The sequence below is a fragment of the Saccopteryx leptura genome, chromosome 11 (assembly GCF_036850995.1).
Source record: "Saccopteryx leptura isolate mSacLep1 chromosome 11, mSacLep1_pri_phased_curated, whole genome shotgun sequence".
In the NCBI taxonomy this organism is placed as follows: Eukaryota; Metazoa; Chordata; class Mammalia; order Chiroptera; family Emballonuridae; genus Saccopteryx; species Saccopteryx leptura.
The window spans coordinates 9,228,607-9,251,031 of NC_089513.1; positions in this window are offsets into that span (position 1 = coordinate 9,228,607).

The following is a 22,425-nucleotide window of genomic DNA, read 5'->3' on the forward strand; positions in this document are numbered from 1 at the left end:
TAATGTAATGATGAAAGTTGATTTTCATATAATATCTTTATGGCCTTCCCCTCTTATAATTCTACCTATGATTTAAAATAAAATCCTTTATTGAATTTCAGGGTATTCCAAATAAAAAAATTATAATAAATGTGTATGTATACAAAGAACGTATTTCACTCCATACACATTCAGAGGATTTATTTCCAAAGTACTTGAGAAATCCTGAAAATAAAGACTTTTTTTTCCAAATATGATTCAAATTTCTTTAGAGCCATCCCTATACCAGAAGAGATGTCGCTGACACTGGGTGTGGCTGCTTTGCTCTGATGTCTGCATTTGAAAGTGCACACGTGTGTGTCAGAGATAAGAGCCCGGGCTCTATCGAATGATCTCAGGGCAAGGCCCACACTTGCATGAAATGGAAAATCTGAGGCATGTGCAAGTTCGATAATGAATTTGGAACCTTGACTAATAGTAACATGATGCTTCAATGATTTGGTCTCCTTGGTGCTGCCAGCAAAGTGGATTTTGGTAGTTTCAGTCATGAGCAGAAGAAAAGGAAGTGATAGCCATCCTAATTCAGGTGTCTTGATAGAAAGAAAAAAACAGCATCTAGGAGCGTACATTAGACAACCAACATAAAGCATCCATATTATTATAGAAGGAGACTATACATCACCACATACCCCATATAATTTTCACCATAATTATCTTGTCCTTTTTTAAAAAAATTGTTTTCTGACTTTAAGTAATGAAATAGGCTGGGGCCACTGGGATCTCTATGGCAAGTTTTATTCTATGCTTTGTCCTGTGTGTCAAATATTGTTGCTGGAATAGGCCTGTAATAATAACATCTGTTTGTCTTATGCTTGTTAAGAATAATTTTAGTGTCTAAGGTATAGATATATTTTAGGTGGCATAGCTAGGTTGTGACATTAAAATCAAAATACCCTTTAAACCCTCACGAATTAGGGGAAATTTATGTCCATCTCTTAAACCATTTCAAACACTCACATAAGAGGAATTCTAAAAAAAAAAAAAAATGAAAATAATTCTTGATGTAGAGAATATATTAAGATGATTGAATGAATAATTTTTCTAATAGAGAAAAAATATACTATTTGATTCACTCATAAAAGATTAATTAAAAAAATTACATATTGTTTTGGCTTGGGAAGCAAAATTGATTCTTTATCCTGTGTGTTGTCTCAGTATTCTTTGCCTAAATAGTAAGATGCTTTGCTTTGCTCTGATGTCCAGGAAATAATATCATTAAAGCACTTTTGGTTTCTCACAGAGAGACAGAAATAATGATACTTATAGGGACGAATCAGACAAAAGCATTGGAAACCCAGAACTGCCCACGCCCGACCTTGGGGAAGTGAGTGGAACACCGATAAACCTATCCCGAGAGCTCAGTTTCTGCTCCTTGCCCACCTGCGCCACCTGGTTTGTAGAATTGGTTGTGTACAAAACATCAAGGAGAGCTCCCAATCACTGGAGCTCCGTCCTCCAATCTTTCCAGGATAATCAGAACCAGAATAACGCAAGAGCAGACTCAGGGAGAACCTGGCTTGCTACTTTCTTCCCAAACCAAGACTGAAAACTTTTAGGGCATATGGGTAAAGAAATGTCATTCTCTCGGGACGCAGGCTAGGATTTAGACCTCTGAATCTTAGTGTGTTTACTCCTCTGTCTGATCTCCTGGCACTTTGAGAGAAATCTTTTAAAATCTATATGAGTCTAGGACTTTTATATATTAACCTCTAAACAGGAGAGAAAGCTCTTTTCCATTAAAAGTTTGATTTCTCTTTGAAGCACAGCTGCAGTCAAACCAGGAATATTTCAAAAAAACGCATCAAAGCATTAGCCAGAATTGATATGGAATAGCTATTTTTATATTGAATATTTTTATATTCTACTATAGATGAAAATTTCCAGATAACAGTGGGGATTTAATTCCATGTATAATTTAAGTAATGCACATAAACATAAATAACATGGGAATACATGTATATATATATTTACATATACATATGCCCTTTCCATCCACCGGGAAATGTGAATAGTGTGATAACCCATGATTAACACCTTCCTAATAATTTCCATTTAGTCTGTAAGTTTTCACTAATATATGTTTTACCAAATTGCTGACTATTTAAAAAGCAATTCTTTTATCTTTTTTTCTATTTTTTCCAGACAGCTTTATATTTCCATCTTTATATTTCTAAACAATTTCTGAGCAGTAGGATGATGAATAAAGATTTTTATTTTTGAAACTAAAAGAATAAATTGGTCGACCAATACAAGAAGTTTGATGCTCTGTTGGAAGAAGTAGGCCTTTACTGTAAAGGTTTGTGTTATTCAAACTAATCTTATTTAAGCACTTCACTTCCTGCTCCTGGCTTCAGGGATAGCACACACCTTTCTGGATATCCTCTTGAATCTTTGTTCTTATCCTCTCTTCGACCTCTAAGCATCAGAGCTCCTCAAGGCTCCATTCAGAGCTGTCATCATTTTTTTGGCACTTTCTTCTAGATAATGTTATTCATCTCCATGGCTATAACAGAATCTATATATCAAGAACTCAAAACCTAATCTGTTGTCCAATTGCCTCATCTGAACTTCAGACTCATATATTCAACTTTTTATTTGAAAGATTTCCTTTGAATCAAAAAATAGAAGAAAAATTAAAGAAGAAAAATGTAAGAGACCTAGGCAAGCAAACAAAACACAGCACATCCCACAATGACTAGCTGATCTTCTGAGGCAAATCCCTCTCTAGTCTTGGCCATCTCAATAAGTGACATCAAAATCTGATGGGTGGCGTAACTGGAATATTTGAAAGTTATTACTGTACTTCTCTTTCTTTTGCCACCACAATAATCCATCACCAACTTCTGTCAAGTCAAATTGTCTACAATTTGTCTCATACCATCATCTCTACCAGCACTTACCTGGTACAAACCACCACTGTCTCTCACCTGGGCTGCAGCAATAGCGTCCTGTCTCCTTCTTTTCTTCCACTCTTGCTTCCCCTTAACCCATTATTCACTCAGTGATCTTTTCTCTGTGTGTGTGTATTTACCTGAAATGAGAAGCTGGGGAGGCAGAGAGACAGACTCTCACATGCCCCAGACCAGGATCCACTCGGCAACTCCACTAGGGGGCAATGCTCTGCCCATCTAGGTTGTTGCTCCATTGCAACTGGAGCCATTCTAGCACCTGAGGCAGAGGCCATGAAGCCATCCTCAGCGTCTGGGCCACCTTTGCTCCAATGGAGCCTTGGATGCAGGAGGGGAAGAGAGAGATAGAGAGAAAGGAGAAGGGAAAGGGTGGAGAAGCAGATGGGCGCTTTTCCTGTGTGCCCTGGCTGGGAATTGAACCCACAACTTCCACATGCCAGGCTGACACTCTACCACTGAGCTAGCCGGCCAAGGTGAGTGATCTTATTAAAGGCCTTCTGCCATCACAATGTATAATGCTGTTTCAATTGTTTTTAGTGTAAGGACCTGGTATATGTAAGTCATGTTTGATCTGGCCCTTTCTCTCCTCCTTACCTCTCCTTAGAGTCTCTTGTTGCTTCTTCACCAAACACCAGTCCCAATAATCAGCTTTCCATTCCTTAATTTCACCAAGTGCTTTCTCATGGCGGGGTCTTCACTTTCACATTCAGTGCATGAGTACCCAGAATGCCTTTCCTAGAACCCTTCTGTAGAAGACCTACAACTGTTATGCAACTCTCTGCTCTCAGCTTAAAAAGAACTTTGCAGAGAGCACTTCCCAAATAACCATTCTTAAAATGGATTTCCTTATTCTGCATCCTCATCAAACCATCACCTTTCAAATGTAATTCTCCCTTATCTAATTCTCTATCTATCATCTTTTACCTAACCCTGTCTATGTTTAGCTTATTATAGTCTCTACACAGACTAACCTTCTCTTCTTTTTGTAAAACACAGAGGGGAAGGCATTTTTCCCCTAAAGGTTTATACTTCCTCATTGAAGAAGATAACTTCCTATGAGAAAAAATAAATGATATTGGATGTAATTTTCCATTATCTATGTGTTTGGTTCTTTTTTTATAGGGGAACAAGGCAAAAATAAGTCCATAACACTTCTGTGGCAAGTAGACTCATGATCTTGATACAGTTGTTCAGATATTGTGTTCTTCAATAAAAGTCAGGCAATAACATGAGAGCACAAGCTACTAAAGGCAACTCTGTGATGAACTCAGATACTAAAGTCCAGCTTGATCTAGGGCTATGATTTAAAGCAGGGGTCTCAAACTCACGGCCCGCAGGCCGCATGCGGCCCGCCGAACAATTTTGTGCGGCCCGCAGACTAATCCACGAAGTTCAAAATATTTTGGATAAAATTAAGTAAGACTAGAGGCCTACTTGTATTTTTCATTTCTCTAGCATCCTAGCTAGATATTAGCTTAGTTAACAGCAGTTGTGATGCGAACTACAGTTTCTGGTCGTTTTGTGACACTGAGTAAACTGCATGTACGATTGTGCTTGTTGTACTGATTTTTTTTTGTTTTCAACTGCAGTGAGAAAAGTGTTGTGTAACAGTTGCCTTTTGTAGACCTAGTGTGGCCCGCTGAACAGCTGTGATCTTGCTCTGCAGCCCACATGCTGAGTTGAGTTTGAGACCCCTGATTTAAAGTATTGAGATTAATGAGTTGGCTTCAAGATATTTAGTAAGTGTTACTTCTTTCAGTCTTGCTCTTTATAAGTGCTTGATATCAACTATTGTGAGGTTAAATTTGTGAAGGCTTATTAAATAGATAATCTGCATAAAAGGGCAATTCAAATGATTATTTTTCCCCTTTCCTACCCAAGAATAGAGAAGTTGCCGTCCGCAGCACAAGTCCTCTTCCGTAATCAGTGCAGGGCACCTATCTGCCTGGACTGAGCAATGGGGGAAAGGCAGGTAGTGGGTGGGAAAGGTGATTAACAAAAGAGAAAAAGAGACCAAAGTGTAATTCATTGACCCAAACTTGGGAAGTTACCGGATAAATTTCCTTACTGCCCATTCCCATTCCCTTTCTGTTTATGAAGTTTGCCAATTTAATTATCTTTCTCCAATAGTCTCTTTGAACATAATCATAACATTTTAATCACTGTAGTTCTCCAATTTTTAATCTTCCTGAGCTAATCTTTTTATCTTAGTGAAACAAACAGCAATCCTGGGGAGAGATTTCTGGGCACTGGGCTTGAAAATAACAAGCCCGTTGTTCAATGACTCCCACTCCACAGCTGAACACTATGGGTCAGTCCACTGACAGGCAGGGGATATTTCTTTTTTTGTTTTTTTTTTTTGTTTTTTTAGTTAATTTAGTAATTTTTTGGTAACCCTGTTCATGAAAATCATTAAAATAAGATTATCTGCTCGGTCATAAATTCTGACTAGGGAACATATGAGGTTAACACATTTGAGCTCCATCCCTCCTGTTATATGATAACCTCTTCCTCTTCTTCAAATCATCAATTAATCAACAGAAAATTGTCTCTTTTCAATAGAGTCTCAAAGTCTCCTATGTAGGCCAGCTATTTTAAATACCATGTATCTGTGCAGGTTTCCTAAGGAAGCAAAATGAATTGGCCAAGAAATTGGGTAACCCCAGAGAACTTCCTGGAATTATAATGCCTTGCACTTTACTGAGGCTCAGTAAACAAATACTCAATAAAAACAAGAATATCACGTGGTAGTTATCATGTGGCTATCAACCAAGGAGAAATACATTCACAACTAGGAAGTCAGTAACCACCTACCTAAGAGGATTGACAGAAATTATTTTATTATTTGAGGATAAAAAGCATGTTATGAGGTATCCCTTTCAGAGAAATAAATACAATTTTTGTTCTTTTCAACACTTGAGGAACATTGATATAGTAAAACTATTTCATTTCACAGATCAATTATTTTTTCCTGATGCACATGTAATTCCCATTTAATAACTGGGTATCTGATTGCTTCCATAATTTCACATGCAATATAAGATGCCAGCCAGAAATCCCAATGGCAAATTTTTGCAAAAGAAGAAAAAAAGTTTGAAAAACAAAGATCTTCCAGCATTTTGGTTTCTCTTTTTATAAAAGGCCGATGTGGCCCTGGCCGGTTGGCTCAGCGGTAGAGTGTGGGCCTGGCGTGCGGGGGACCCAGGTTCGATTCCCGGCCAGGGCACATAGGAGAAGCGCCCATTTGCTTCTCCACCCCCCCCCTCCTTCCTCTCTGTCTCTCTCTTCCCCTCCCGCAGCCAAGGCTCCATTGGAGCAAAGATGGCCCGGGCGCTGGGGATGGCTCCTTGGCCTCTGCCCCAGGCGCTAGAGTGGCTCTGGTCGCGGCAGAGCGATGCCCCAGAGGGGCAGAGCATCGCCCCCTGGTGGGCAGAGCGTTGCCCCTGGTGGGCGTGCCAGGTGGATCCCGGTCGGGCGCATGCGGGAGTCTGTCTGACTGTCTCTCCCCGTTTCCAGCTTCAGAAAAATACAAAAAAAAAAAAAAAAAAGGCCGATGTGGCTGGTTTAGCAATTTATTAAGCCAATCAGTGCTAATTGTTACCACTTTAACAAATTAAAGAGGGGTAAGAGGCAGTGGACAGTCTGGTGTAAAGGTAGTTCAGAAAGTGCCAAGTAACTAAAACTTCATGAGGCCAACTCAGCTTAGCTTTAAAGAAGGCCATTTCCTGAAAAGGCTGGGAAAGAAGGCATTTCTGTGAGCACTTCTCAAGTAAGCAAATGAACAAATGCTTCGAAGAACTCTTGGAGTGCAAGGGTACTGTTTTTTGATCAAGTGCCAATCAGTTTCATAAAAGGAAGTTTGAAGAAAAGCTACGCTAACCTGAAGATTGCTTTGAGCCCATTGGTTTATTCAGGCAAATAAAAGTTGCCCAAAATATTCCAGAAAAGATAACACAAGAATTATTTCAAAGAAGAAAAAGAACCTCTTATTTTTCTAAATATTATTAGTTGATATAAAATGAGAATTATCCATTCAGACTTCCTTCTGCCCTTCAAACACAGATTTCCTATTCAAAAAATGAATCTTAGAGAAGTCAGACATGTGGAAAGCCACACAAGACAGGTGACTGAGAGGGGGTAGGTTCATCATTTCTCAGCTCAGTCTTCTTTCCATTGGATCTTGATACAGGAAAACTGGGGCAAATGCAATGATGCCTCTGAACAGAGAGAACTAGTTAATGCCTGTGAGGTACTGTATGCTCAACTCAGTAAATCAATGATTCTCAGAGATTTTTAGATGCAGGGACTACAGATGAGCCCCGTAAGTATCAATTTCCAGGTATGAAGTTTCAGAGGAAGATTGGGCTAGAAAAGAGATGTTAGAGTTTTCTACAGAACAATTTTCTGTATTCTACTAGGTGAATAGAACTTTCATGAATGAAGGGCACACCGGTGATTCTTCAGTGCCTAGAGCAAGAGCAGGAGGAGGAAGTCATGGGGACACTGTCACCAGCAGAGAACCAGGAAAGATCAGTGCTGTGGGCACCAAGGAAGGAGAAGATGCTCAACTCTGTCAAATCTTCCAAACAAGTTGTGAAATCTGAGAATGTGGAAGTCAGTGTCTTGGCTGATGAAGAGTTCATATGGATCTAGAGGGGACTATATCAGAGAGTTGAAGTCTCAGAATCCCAAATAAGATAGCTTGGAAGGTGAACTGAAGGCACTCAGTAATCCTTAGACTTCCTAATCAACAGCCTTGAAGGAGTAAAGGTGTGTGTGTGTGTGTGTGTGTGTGTGTAGCATTGTTGTTGTTGTTGTTTTGTTTTTTTTTCATTTTTCTGAAGCCGGAAACGGGGAGAGACAGTCAGACAGACTCCCGCATGCGCCCGACCGGGATCCACCCGGCACGCCCACCAGGGGGCGATGCTCTGCCCATCCTGGACGTCGCCATGTTGCGACCAGAGCCACTCTAGCGCCTGAGGCAGAGGCCACAGAGCCATCCCCAGCGCCCGGGCCATCTTTGCTCCAATGGAGCCTTGGCTGCGGGAGGGGAAGAGAGAGACAGAGAGGAAGGCGCGGCAGAGGGGAGGAGAAGCAAATGGGCACTTCTCCTGTGTGCCCTGGCCGGGAATCGAACCCGGGTCCTCCGCACGCTAGGCCAATGCTCTACCGCTGAGCCAACCGGCCAGGGCCTGTTGTTGTTTTAAATTGAGAGAAAGAGTAAAAAAGGGTGCATCAGAATTTTTTCAAGAGAGATTTTAAACACTAATAAAACACAACCAAAAATAAAATAATTATTATCTTCACGTTATTTAGAAATCCTCCCCTTTACATAACTCTAAATGGCATCATTCAACTAGATAATGAATTACCTGAAATTTTGCCAAGTGGCTGCCCTAATTATTCCATTAAAATTTTTAAAAATACAGAAAATGCATTAAAATAATTAATAGAGTACAGTAATGTGTATATAAACATCCATGCCTGAAACATTTTACCATTTCACTCAATTGTTATAAAAATGTACTTACAAACTGGCATTAAGATACTATTACTGTGATGGTTTTCCTGGAATTATAAAAAAGGGCTGTGCTAGAGGTACAACAGTACTATAGGCCTCTTATTTTACTATAAGTCCACTCAGCTTTGTTTTTGAAAATCAAGTCTGTGAATGAATATAATAAACAGGAAAACACACCTTAGGATTAGAAAATCTTACTAAAGCTCCATTTTTATTATTTAGTTTACATTTTAAACTTTTCATAAGAGTAAATAAAAAATTATGAAGGTTAATTGGTTTGGAATTTTGTCCATGTAAGAGGGTAAATCTGTTACAAATAACCATCCAACTTAAAATATATTCCTATCTGTTCAAGGTCAATAGTTCTCAGCTGTATATTCTGTATATTAGAATTATCTGGAGAGTTTAAAAATTACTGGGTCTTAGGAATACTAATTGGATAGGTATGAGATGTGGCCTGGGCATCAGTATTATTAAAAGCCACCTGGAATGATTTTAATGGGTAGCCAAGTTTGAGAACTACTGTCCTCAAAATATCTCCTGGAAGCCAGCTTCTTTTATGAAAATGATTCACCTTGTTTAAAAGAGGTGGCAAATAGCATTCCAATAAGAGGCTTGGATTGAAGTAGATGGGTAGACAGCAAGCTTGGGCACACACTGGATGATTGTACTCAGGAGCCTAAACCAAACTCGTATTATCCAAGTGCTGTTTGTTGTTTACAAGTTTAAAAACACATTCTATTGTACCTACAACCTGCAGCAACAGCAAAACCAGAAGATATGGCCCCTGTGTGCTCAGGGTCTCACAAATGGAGGAGACTGTAACTGAATCACCAGGAAACAGAACTCAGACTTCCACTCAAAGACTTGATTTTGTAAGTTCCCCTGGAGTGACTACTGTAATTAAAAAATGCATTGGGATCACATATAAGCCAGTATGTCAATTGATTTTCATCCAAAAGTAGCGATCTGCATAGAGGTCACTCTATTTTGAGGCATATCCAGTTTGGAGACCAACTTGCATATGACAGGTGGGCTAGTGAGCAGGCAATAAGAAAGAAAGAAGATATTCTCTGTAAAAGGGCTGGCCATGATGATAAGGGTAAACTGAAGGAAGGTCACTTTCCACTCTAGGGACATTTAGTCTAATGAAGACGTTGCTTTCTTCAGTCCTGTAGAATCAGACAATCATCTCTTTCATGTGCTGTTTAAATACTGCTAAACCCTTGCTCTTCATCTATCCTTCTAGACACCATGCTAACTGCTGCCAGTTTGCTACAAAAGTGTTGAGACGAGGCTATTAAACTACCTCGACCTCACTCGGTTCCATCTGATCATCTCTTCTACGCGGGACACCTTGGCCGTCTTAGCGTACCTTTCAGGCTCTTTGGCTAAGTGCCCGTGCTCAGAAATCTCCCTGCCTACGTTTAAATTCTGAGCCCACCACTCACCAGCTTGACTAATTAAACCCTCTACCCTTCCGTTGTCTCATCCATAAATGCCAACAACGGTGACACTGATCTCATGGACCACTTGTGAGCACTGCATGATGTGTTCATTGCAACTAACACGGTGTTTGGCACCGGTAGCAAAATGGCTCGTTATTATTGTTAATTATTTCACCAAATCATCATCAGCAACATATTTTGTTCTTACTCCTACCACATGTTACTTAATTAGAAGAGAGAAAACAGCACATTTTACAAGGGACACTGGGGGAGGGGCAGTCCCTAGTCCTTAGAAATACAAACTCAGCCAAAAAGTACCTCATCCTCACACGTCCAAACAATTCTGACTAAGATTAAAACACATGTCTCTGTGGCTCACTATATATTTCTATGAAATTATATAGTTCTCCTCTTGTTTTACTGTCAAATGACTGACAGTGTTACACTTCTAGAACTATTAAAAAGATGGCAGAGAATGTCATGCGAAGAAAAAAACACTATTTATTTAATAGAGATGTTTCTCAAATAGTCACCAGAGTAATATGATAATGATGAAACATTAGCATAAATAATTGCAAATAAATAACCAGCATGATATGCATGTGAAGAAATAAATAACATTACATGTATGAGCCTATAAAACAACTTTTTAGCTTTGCGGTACGGTAACCAACTGCAAGTGATTATAGAAGAGAAATATAGCTGACAAATGAAGAAAATCCATCAGCTTCCCAGAGAGGGGGAAGGCTCTGCTTGGTTTTGGTCAGTGGTATCATTACTGCAGGATTAATAACCCGAAAGATTAATACTATTTGAAACAGAAGAATCTCCTTTTATCTCTTTTGCTTTCCTTGCCTTTAATGTAGGTGTTAATGAGCATTGAAATGGACAAAAGGCAAGAAGAGATATAGAAAGGGTGGCAAATTAAATCTTCATTCTTGAATAATCTGACTTGGTTTTCATGGCCTTCTCCACTTGAAAACCTCAGGAAATAGATATAGAATAAGAAAAATGTTACTTACATGCTTTATAAGGTGATCTCTAGGAAAAGTAAAAAGTTTTAGGCATTGTATGTTGTAAGGGAAGAAAAAACTGTTTTCCTCAATAAAATAAGCACTGCTCTGCCCTTGCTCCCTATATATGACCCCCACCTTAAATCTTCAGAAGAAAACTGGTGCTTATCAGGAGGCGAGGAGGGGTCTACTTTCTTTCCTCACTGTTCCCAGCACATCTCCAAGTGAGTGTCTGTGGAAGGCCCACCAGTCTGCTGTGTGTGCCACAAAGGGAACCCCCACCATCACTGTGTGAGTGACACCTCTAGCATGAGTGCACAGTGTGAGATGGAGAGCCTACGACAAGCCTGGCACAGACTCAGGCCGGGGCCCCTCGAGGACATCTCGAGGCCTTGAGAAATGTCCCTTGTTATAGATAAAAAATATAAGTAAAGAAGATAGACATAGGGAAAAATAGACAGATAGGAAAACAAGGGAAGGAAGAAAGGAAGGGAGGGAGGGAGGGAAGGAGGGAGGGAGGGAGAAAGGGAGGGAGGGAGGGAGGGAGGGAGGGAGGATGGTGAAGTTACATTTAGCAATGATTCATTTAAGAAAAGCATTCACAATGCCAACCATGGGTACTGCCCTGATTTCTTTATTCAGAACTCTCAAGAACCTGATAATCCAATTGCAAAGATACAACACAGACCTAAATAAAGCAAAACTCTGCTTCGCAAGTATGGTCTGTGAACCACCTACACCAGTATGAATAGGATGGCTTACTGAAAATGCAGACCGGATGCCCAGTGCCCACACCAGATCTACTGAATTCTAATCCGACCACTCCCTGAGTCCCACTGCAAACATACCTTTTACTTAAGCCCCCTCACTGTTATAGATGATGTGCCCGAACATCTGAAAAGTTCTCAGAAAGAATATGTGAAGTCATTTGAGGTAGACACAGGGAGAATGTGTTGGAAATCAAAGAAGACCCACTGGGATAGCGGTACTGTTAGGAAAGCAATGCCAACATTTATTTTGCATTTATTTGAAAATAACTGATTTGCTTTTTTCAAGAACAGCTTTCTAGCCCTCCAAGTGAAAGGAGTCTCCCAGGCCTTCAACCTTTTGATTGCAGAAGTTATTTTTATCTGCATATCTTGAAAGAACACCCATTGCTCACTATTTTCAAACTGTCGGTGAAATGGTGTTGTGCCAGTAGCAGTGGACAGAGTTCCTTGACAACTCAAAAAAAGCACATGTGAAAAAAATCCAGTGCACTGTGATCATTCAAGCAAAAAACACCATCTAAATGAAGATTAAATCAAGAACATGTAGAGGCAAAAGCCCAGCATCTTAGAACATCGCTTCTTTACAATGGTGACCCCTTCCCCAAGTTTATCTGGTATTCTTTTTTAAATACATTAGGCCAGACAAGTAAAGAAGAGAAAAAAGTCTCGTTTTCTGCTTTGGTTATTTATTTTTATTTTTGACTCTCATCTCTTTCTATCATAAAAATGCTAAAAGAATACATTGATTCCCTAGAGGGAAAATGAGATAACTTCTACTTACTTTTGATGTAACATTTTCTACATTAAAATAATCTATGAACTAACGATTCAAAAAGTTTATAGTCTTCTCCAAGTTCCTAATTTAAAAAGCTGTCCCTAAGATCAAGTCCACCCGAATCTTTCTATTCACAATTTTAATGCTAAAGGTGGCATTGATTTAACATCTGAATAGTTCTCAACCATCTGTACACATATTCACTCTTCATTATTATTCATTATTATTCATTTTTTTCTAGATTAACAAGTGCAAAAATAAAAGAATTATCTTTATTTAAACAAACTAAAAGCTATTAATATACTCTATATCTCGTAGTTTGCTTTTCTCAAAAGCCTTCAATAAAATAATCTACGTATCCTATAATGGGAAACTATTTAGATAAATTATGATACATTAATAAAATTAAATATTTTACAGACTTTATGTTCCACTAATTTATATGGCATAAATACATGCTTTCAAATTAATGTAAGTATGAATTAAATTATATTAATGCATATTTTTATTCTATATATAGAGAAAAAGAAAATGAAAAAGTGTTATAAGAAAAGACTATCAGTGGGTATGGAGTTTCATTTAATATGATGAAAATATTTTATACTTACATTGTAGTTATGGTTTTTCAACACTGTAATGTACATACTTAAAAACCATTTGCATGTATGCTTTAAATATACAGATATTACAGTATGTGAATGGTCTCTCTGTAAAGAGGTTAGCAATGTCATATAAGATTACTTCACACAATTTTATTAAAGTATAATTTACATAAAGTTCTCATTTTAAATGCAGAGTTTGCTAAATTGTAACAAGTGTTTACACTAACAAAGTCAGCATCTGCTTCTGGATAAGCCAACTTACAACATGGCCTAAATATACTACCTGTTTTATCCTGTTTTCCTTGTGATTTTTATTTATTTTTTTATTTTTTAATTTAAAGCTGCATGAATAACAAATAATGAAGCTCAGTGTGGTGTTTTTTTCTTGAGTGATTCTAATATCTGAAAATCATAAATTGCCAAGAACACTGGGTAATCTTGGTATACCAGACCCAACCTGAAAATATGTTCTTTACCCATCATGAATAAAATTATTTTTAACCAGTTGTAAAATTTGCTTTATTAAGAGTTCTAGTTTTGCCTGACCAGGCGGTGGCGCAGTGAATAGAGTGTCGAACTGGGATGCTGAGGTCCCAGGTTTGAGACCTGAGGTCACCAGCTTGAGCATGGGCTCATCTGGTTTGAACAAGGCTCACCAGCTTGAGCCCAAGGTCACTAGCTTGAGCAAGGGGTCACTAGGTCTGCTATAGCCCCACGGTCAAGGCACATATGAGAAATCAATCAATGAACAACTAAGGAGCCGCAACGAAGAATTAATGTTTCTCATTTCTCTCCCTTCCTGTCTGTCTGTCCCTATCTGTCTCTCTCTCTCTGACTCTCTCTGTCTCTGCCAAAAAAAAAAAAAAATCTAGTTTTTACAACTTAAATAACATAAACACTATGTCAGTCCCTTTGTAACATTTTGAAAGACTTAATTCTTTTTTTTTTTTTCATGTGCTACTCAAAGAATTTCTTCATTGGCGTGGGTTCCCTACCCGGCAAGTAAATAAATTTAGGCTTTACATATAACGACACAAGACAGCTTTGATGTCTTTTATTTTTTGACAAAGCTCACACTTGAACCCTGTCCAGGGCCAATGTTCAGAAGTCATTTCTCCTCGGGTGGTAGTCTCATGTTTATTTCCCAAGCACACTTCTTTTACCCACATCCATCTCTGGATTTTGCTTTACCTTTCCCTCCTTCTTAATCCCTTGCTCAGTCCCTGGGCCCAGACTCCTGTTGTGCATGCACCCTGGCCAAACATAATTTGACTATTATATCTCCTGTATGAAGTGGCAGTGAGCATTTATGTTAATAAAAAAGATTTATTATTTCTCATTTTGCTATTTGCCATCACAAAGATTATATATAATAGTGCAGTATTGTTGTCTATTTATTAAGTAAATATTCCTCTACCTTGATCATTATTAAATCTTACTAAACTTATTTTTAATTAGTTTTCTACCACCATCCACATCCTTGGCTTCATAATAAAAGCCCAGTCTCTCCATCTCTGGTAAATCAGGCCATAAAACCACAGAGAGCAGGGGAGTGAAGATCAGAGAATTTCCAGTGCCCATGATATGAAAAGAAGGAATATAAGAAAATCATCAGAATTCCAATCAGTATAAACGGAAAATATGGATAAAACCCCCAAAGTGCTCCCAAGCTTTCTAATATAGCTACACACTCAAAGACATTCACACACACACACACACACACACACACACACACACACACACAAATACACACAGGCATTCTCTGTATTTCTTTAACATCAAGGAAATGAGTCTGCTGACTTAGCTAGAGGGAAAATGAGACACGCAAAGGTGTTAAGAGGAATAATAAACAGGAGAAAAATGTATCTGGCCTCTAAAACACACCTCTTGCTCCTTCTGCAGGGATATATAAAGAGAGGGAGAGGGAGAGGGGCAGACTTCCCATATACAATAACCTTTTATCAGGGCATGAAGAGTTCTCGTCACCACCATTGTTCCCCGAGTGCTGTTCTCTGCGCGCAACCACCACCAGAAACCCTATGTTCCTTTCTTCTCCCTCCGCTGAAGCTCAGAGTGAGCCCAGGCACTGCTGACATGGCAGGTGGAGTGCAGTCACTACAAATGCTTCCCAACAAGCACACTGACCCATTGACCTCTTCGTCCCCTGCCCTCTGGAGCGGAAGCATCTGGCGGCTCAGTGCTCCGATATGGGCCAAGCATTGTCCTGGGCCCTAGGACCCCTCTCCCTCATGTCAGACACTCCCCTCAGCAAAAATTAATGAGAGAGGAAATGGAGCATGAGGCCCAGCTCTACTGTTCTCTTGCAAACTGAGGATTTAAGGCTTCGAGTCACATTAAGCATAAGCATCTTAAAGAGACATTTCTTGTCATCTGTCATGGTTTTCATAGCACACATTTCCACAGGGACAATCTGATTAGCCTGTTAGAATAAATTAGATATGTGCCACAATATGGGCTGGACATTGTTTTAAAAGCATTCTTTCTTCCTCTTCTTTTTTTTTTACTATCATTGCATATAAACCAAATGTTCCATTTTCTTGACTTCTGAGTTGTTATCAATAAGCACAAATAGCATGGCTTTGCTATATAAATTTCAAAAATGTGGCATTTCACTTTTTAGAAGAGTATGGGACCATTTAAACTCAAATGATGAAAACTGTAGGCCCCCAAATGCCCTTGAGAGTCAAGACCCCAAGCGGAGACCCGCTCACCTTGGGCTAAATGAATCTGTGACACGGACAGGCTTTGAGCTCTGCTGAAGTCCGGAAGCTGGTAGGAGACAATGTAAGGTGATCAAAGGAATCAGGAAAAGCCCAGGAAAAAGCAACATGCCAATCACTTCACTAAGGAGCCCTTGCATTTGCAACCATGGTCCACATTAAGTGTGAGTGCCTCTACTGTCCAACATTCAAAGCTTCCACTATACACATACATGGCATCGTGTTGATCAGCAAGTTGGAATCATCAGTCTCAACAGCCATGACAGTGAGGGAACTAAAAACCCTGACGAATTTCAGGAACCTGCCTCACAGCCTAAATGTCTTGAGATGCAGTGAGTGGACTGAAAACATGTCATCCCTCTAGCAGTTGAGGAAAAATGACTGTGGCCCAGCCCTACTCCTTCACCCCTCTACCACCACATAGAAGGTCCAGGATCTTCTTGGACTCTGAGAACTAGAGGCAATATGTACTGAACATTGACATTCTCCTTGGTCTTTCATACTGAACAATGCACAAATTAGCATCCTTTTGTGTGGACCCAAACCAAAATTCTGCACGGGACGCCGTCCAGTCTCTGTCTTTGTGCCTCCACAACACTAATGACCTCTCTGAGTGATGAGTCGCTATGACCGATGACTTTGCCAATCGGGCCTTTGTGTGAAGGAGGCAGTCTCAATGGAGGCCACCCCACGTATTGGCCTCATTCTCTCCACGACATGACTGCCAGGATTATTCATTTTGAAAAGTGGCTATTAGCTTGCCACTGGGTTTTTTATTGAAACAAATGCCTGACTTGGGTGTAGGTTAACTTGGACTTAACAATTAACAAGGTAGGATGGACACAACAAGCCTCACTTGTCAAACAGAAATGATACATTTAACAAAGCAGCTGGCTTGGACTTGGCCACCATATCTCCACTTTACTTAAAAAGTGGCTGTAACAACCTTAGGAGCAATTTCATCCCCCACACCATGGCCTTATAAGAAGGCACTGTGTCTGTGGGACTCTTAATTTGCAGAGGGGATTTTCTAACATCTGAGCCTAGTTCATTGATGATTTGGCAAAGCTGAGAACGGACGGCAGTCACTGGGCTTCTGCATCTGTCCAACCCCACCGCTGTCAGTGAATAGAAAATGGTTTGGTTGCTCTGCTTGGCGGACAGAACTCAAAGTGTTTGCATAGCTCTGGCCAATATTCACCTTGATGTAACCTGTTATAATTCCATTGAAGTTTGAGCACTTGCCCGTGGCCCCATGTTTGGTCTGCCACTTGGAAAACTACAGACTGGCAGATTAATATTCTCCTCTTTGGGGCCGTGAACTGCAAAAACTAATCACAGCTACTGATCAAACCATCTGGATTCTTCATGCAAATGACCAAGTTAAATGCCCTTTATCTGATGAGACCAACTGAACTCAAGCTGCTGTTTGAGCCTGCATCACACAAAATACCACCATTTCTCCCTGAGCACAGCAACTCCTCCGCCATCAGTCTGTGTTTTGAGGGAGGCCTACTACTACTCCAGGCCAGACTCTGGACTTCCGGAAAGGGTTGAGCCTTTTGTCTCACAGTGAGGGAGGCCACTTTGCCTGGGGTACTGCCCCTGTCTGATCCTAGCAGATTTCCTGCCTCACACATTAGCCTTCTCTCAGTGTTATCAACAGAGTCTTACTGCAGTTGACACTTTGCAGGTCGTGACACCGCTAGTCAGTCTGATCAGCCGACTCAGGTCACACCATTGTGGCCCATGAATTTAATTTGTGTCATACCTCTGGCATAACAAAACATTTGCAACGCAATGATGATGCATGTTTTATAATGAAATCCACGAAGCCGTGGGCTTTCCACGCCCCCAACCATCAACTGGTATCACTGTGTCTTTGCAAGCATTTGGTGTTGTTGTTATTTTGGTTTTAGTCTTTCTAATATTTGTGTAAAAATATATCATTTCGGTTTTAATTAAAATTTTTGTAATGGATAACAATATTGAATTCTTTGCATAGTCTTAGACCCTAAAGGTTTTCTCCTATGTTTAATATAAGTTTTATAATTCTGCATATTATATATAAGTCCATGAACCATTTTTCACTAAAGCTTAGGCTGAGGTTTGTTTTTGCCTATGGATGACCAATCAATGGAGCACCATGTACGGAAAAGACTATCCTTCTTATATAGAATTACTTTTTCACCTTTGTCAAATAATCTATTAGGCAGATTTGTGTTGGCCTGTTTCTGAGTTTTCTGTGATTTTTCTCTTCATGTATTTTCAGGCCGTCTTGTTGGTGTCTACAAATTTAGAATTATTGAATATTCCTAGAGGATTAATCCTTTTACGGTTATTTTATGTAGTTCCATGTCTCTGGTAACTTGCTCAAAAAGTAGATGTTGACCATAATATGTTTTCCTTTCCCATAAATGTACTTTGTAACTATTACTCTTTCTCTCTCAAATACCCTTTAATCTCACATCAATACCCCTTTATTTAAAGGAAAGTATATCCTAGTCAATATTTATACGAACATATGAATTTGTACTTTCTTATTTTATTTCTTGTATAATGCATGCCAACTACTTCTTGGCATGGTTTCAAAGAATCAAAGGAAAAAACATGTGTATGTGTAAACCTCAAGTGACTCAAAAGAATCCATATTTTAATAGCATCATTGCATTACTGACATATGCTACCTCATGGTCTGCTCAATGTGTCTGAGTTCTACATAGAGAATATCTTGTTCTAGGCAATTTTATGTTGAGAAAGAATGGTTGTCACACTGAGATAGTTGGTTTTTTATTCTGAGAACATGGGAGCACACCAAAAATGACCAGTCCACCCTTAGTAATGAAATGATTAAGATGGAAGCCACATAGGCTCTAGCTGGGAAAGCCAAAGGTAGGACCTGATATTTCAATTAGTAGTCATTAGTAAGAGTAATATAGAAGTAATATTTACATAATAATTTAGGGCTTGGAAATCATACTCATAAATTATATCTTCCAAATAAATCTTTTACTATTGACATTTTACAGATTATGAAAATTAGTCTTAATGGAATTGAATACCCTATTATATTACGTCAGATCATAACCTAAGACTGAAACTGGAATACAGACCTATTGAATGCCAAATCTATACTGATATACAAGAGAGAAGACAGAAGTCCCACCTTTGGCCTACTTCTCAAGAAAGTGATCAAGTTGCCACTAGATTTACAGATATCTTCCTTGAAACAAGATGAGCAAACATAATTTGGCATATCATTCTTATAATTGCTAAATATGAGACAAAGCAAAGGTCAAAATAAAAGGTGATGAGTTTTATTTGTAAAAAAGTTATTAGAAGTAAACAGACTAATATATCTTTAACAACCACATCTCAAAGGTATTGTTTAAGAAAAAAAAAAGCTTACTTAAAATGTTTCAACCAGATCTTAAGTTTCATATTGCTAAGCTTATGTCCTTGCCCCGATGGAAGAGGGACAATTTCAAGCATTTGAAAACTTAAAAGTATCCTCTGGACCAGGAACATGATGAGTCTATGCTTCTACATAATCTTAATTACTAAGTGGGTAAAGAAGGAAAATACTGTATTTCCCTATGTATAATATGCACCCTTTTTGAAAAATTTGGGGTCTAAAAACTGGTGCATCTTACACAGTGGTTGTAGTTTTTTACTTGCATTTCCCACTTTTTCGCCCAGATGAGGAGTTGTGTGAATTTTATGATGAATAAAACTTTAGTTTGATAACTTCATGAAATACATTTTTTTCAAATTTTGGGCCCCCAAATTAAGGTGCATCGTATACATGGGAGCGTCATATATATGGGAATATACAGTAACTTAATACCTTGTTTGATAGGAGGACCACACATAGAAGTTGTGCTGGTTAGCTTAAAATAGAAAACACGTAGTACATTCTCAACTAGTGAATTCCATGAAAACATTGTAATCTCTAAAATTTACATGATAGCATGATGGAAAGCCTTTACTAGCTGTTGGGCAAACAAGTGTGTCCAGCTTGCTCGTTCGTTCGTATTTTGCCTGATTGATACATGAGCACGGGGCAGCACTATGTGTGTATAGTAGTATAGTATAGTCTACGTAAGGCTGCAGGTGCTTGCCCTCGGGGCAGCAGATTGCAAATTGTGGATTTCCTGCCTGCTTGGGAAGGGCCACTGATTGCCGGGGTAGGGGTTCCCCCTATGCCACCCCACCGCCTGTTTAGGCTTGTGAGTCCTGAGAGAGAGAGGGAAGCAGTTCTTCCTTGCCTCCTTGCTTGTCGGCTGTTGCAGAACTCTAACAAACAGAATGGCCCACCATTTTCTGGCTCCACAGTATGTTACCATCTGCCCGGATCCAATGGGAACCTGCATGGCCTCGGCCACCAGCCTTACACTTACCTAAAGAAGTTTAAGGCTATTCTAAAGTCTTGTTTCATAAAGGCATATTTCTGTCCCCCCCAAAGAGAAACATGTCCATATTTTTACATCATGTCTTAGCAGAATTTTTCCCAGTAGTGGTTCAACATGTGCATAAATTCAATCAATGTGCAAAGCATTTGAAAATTGATTGGGTTTATGAGATAGCACTATATTAAATAACAATGCCTTCATTTTAAGCATCTTTGCCCTTCAAAGTAGAAGGTGAACATTTTCAGTTATAACAATCCAAATGTTAGACTAAGCAGTGTGTTCCCATCTTAAAGCAACAGTTTAGATGAGGATGTCTTACTATTAACAGAACATCTGTTGAAGTTTCAGCAATTAAGACAAATAGTTTCCTCTCTAATTGTTTGAATGTGAAATGAACATTGCATTATTAAGAGAGGCTCAGGCCATGGCAGACCCGAAGCTGGGGGGGGGGGGAGAAGGAGAGGCTGAGCATGCGCAAAGACACTGTTCTGAGCCACTTGGAACTACCACACGCTCTGTCATTCAAACTGGGTGAGGGTCAGGATAAAACAGATCCCGGCTGTTCCACTTTAGACAGTAGGGAAGCCATTGTCTCTCTTAAAAGAAGACAATGAGCTGATAAAGCACTCTTCCTTGTTTCTCAGAAAACTCTGAATAACCCCAGGATGATGGCTATGCTCCTAATGACATACACCCTTCCGAATTTAACATCCTCTTTGAGATGATCCTCTTTGGGGCTTAACGATCCAGAACAATGTATTCCACACATTCTTCACTCTGAATCACAGTTTGATTGCATTTTATCAATGATGTCATTTAATTATCTCAAATGATAAACCCTTTTTACTAATAATTTAATATGTAATGGTTTTAAAAGATAATCACTACTAAAATGTCACATTTAAGTCTTTCTCCAAGAGCTGTTGTGCTAGCATAATAAAAATCAGGACTTTATTACACAGTCTAATGGTAGACAGGGACACGAGCTCCCACATACCCAGCCTACCCATACCGAATTGTTGAAAGTCCTTGGAAGTTGGAATGCATATCTAAATTGGCAATTTAAAATCTCTTGACCTCTCTGTGACTTTCCTGAAGTGAGACCAATGACAAGAGAAATGGTCCATGCTGGATTGATATTGAGGCTCACCTCTCTGCAATTCTTCTTTCAGTAGTCTCAGAGGACGGAGAGGATCAGACATGCTCCCTTAATTTTGTTTCCTGGCAATTAACTTCCAGAATAACACTAAATAATTACAACCATAACATTGCAGAGAAAGTTCGAGTAACAGTAAATGTTGCTAAGCTGTGAACTCTGACAACCATGCCCCTGCAAATTGCGCAGAGCTGATAGCTCTGCACATAGTAACATGCTCTGCACCCATACTCAGGATTTTGGTGAAGAAGAGAGCATCATGCTGAGGCGGAATCTAATTTTTTGAGGTACGACACTGTGTTTTGGAAGTCAGAGACAGGAGAAATATGAAACAGAAAGAATTCATTTAGGAGTGAAACCAGCAGTACCTCTAGTTAGATATCTATGCCTTTTCCTGTCTATTTCTTTGTTCATTTTATTTTAAGGAGGGAGAGAAAAAGAAAAGAAAATTCGTCCAGTGTGGTTCTCCCCAAGGGTACACAGCGGAATGGCCTGCGTTTGTGCTGGGAAACAGAAGCACTCTGTTTAGCAAACTGATGGCTGAGTCGCACTAGGTCCCCAGTGGTCCTCAGTCTCCCTCAAACGTTGTCAGACAGACACACTAGTGCACGTGTCTCTATTCTTTACTGACAAGCATCTAAATTTGTTAAGTGTTTTTGACGTCAGCCTTACTCCATCCCCTTTCAACTACTCCTCTTTCTTTCTCCCATGCACCTTCTTCCTTTGACCCACGTTCACCCCGCCCCCCAGTAATGATGACCTTGCTTCTGGTCCCTGTGAGGAGCCCTGCAGGGCAGGAGAACTTACCACCAACGCCTTGCTTAGTTTTGTCTGTTCTCACTCCGCACCTTGTTCCCAGCAGTCCATGAATAAAAGGGTTACTCAAAGAAATTCGAGTTAAGCTTTGAAAGAATTCATGGGTACCTCCTCGGATTGATCTTTGCATTTCCATGGGCAGCTTTGCTACCTTAAACCCCAAGTGGTGGGTAATGAGGAATTCTCCAGCACCATGACAGAGGCGTTGGGAAGTGTGATTTGC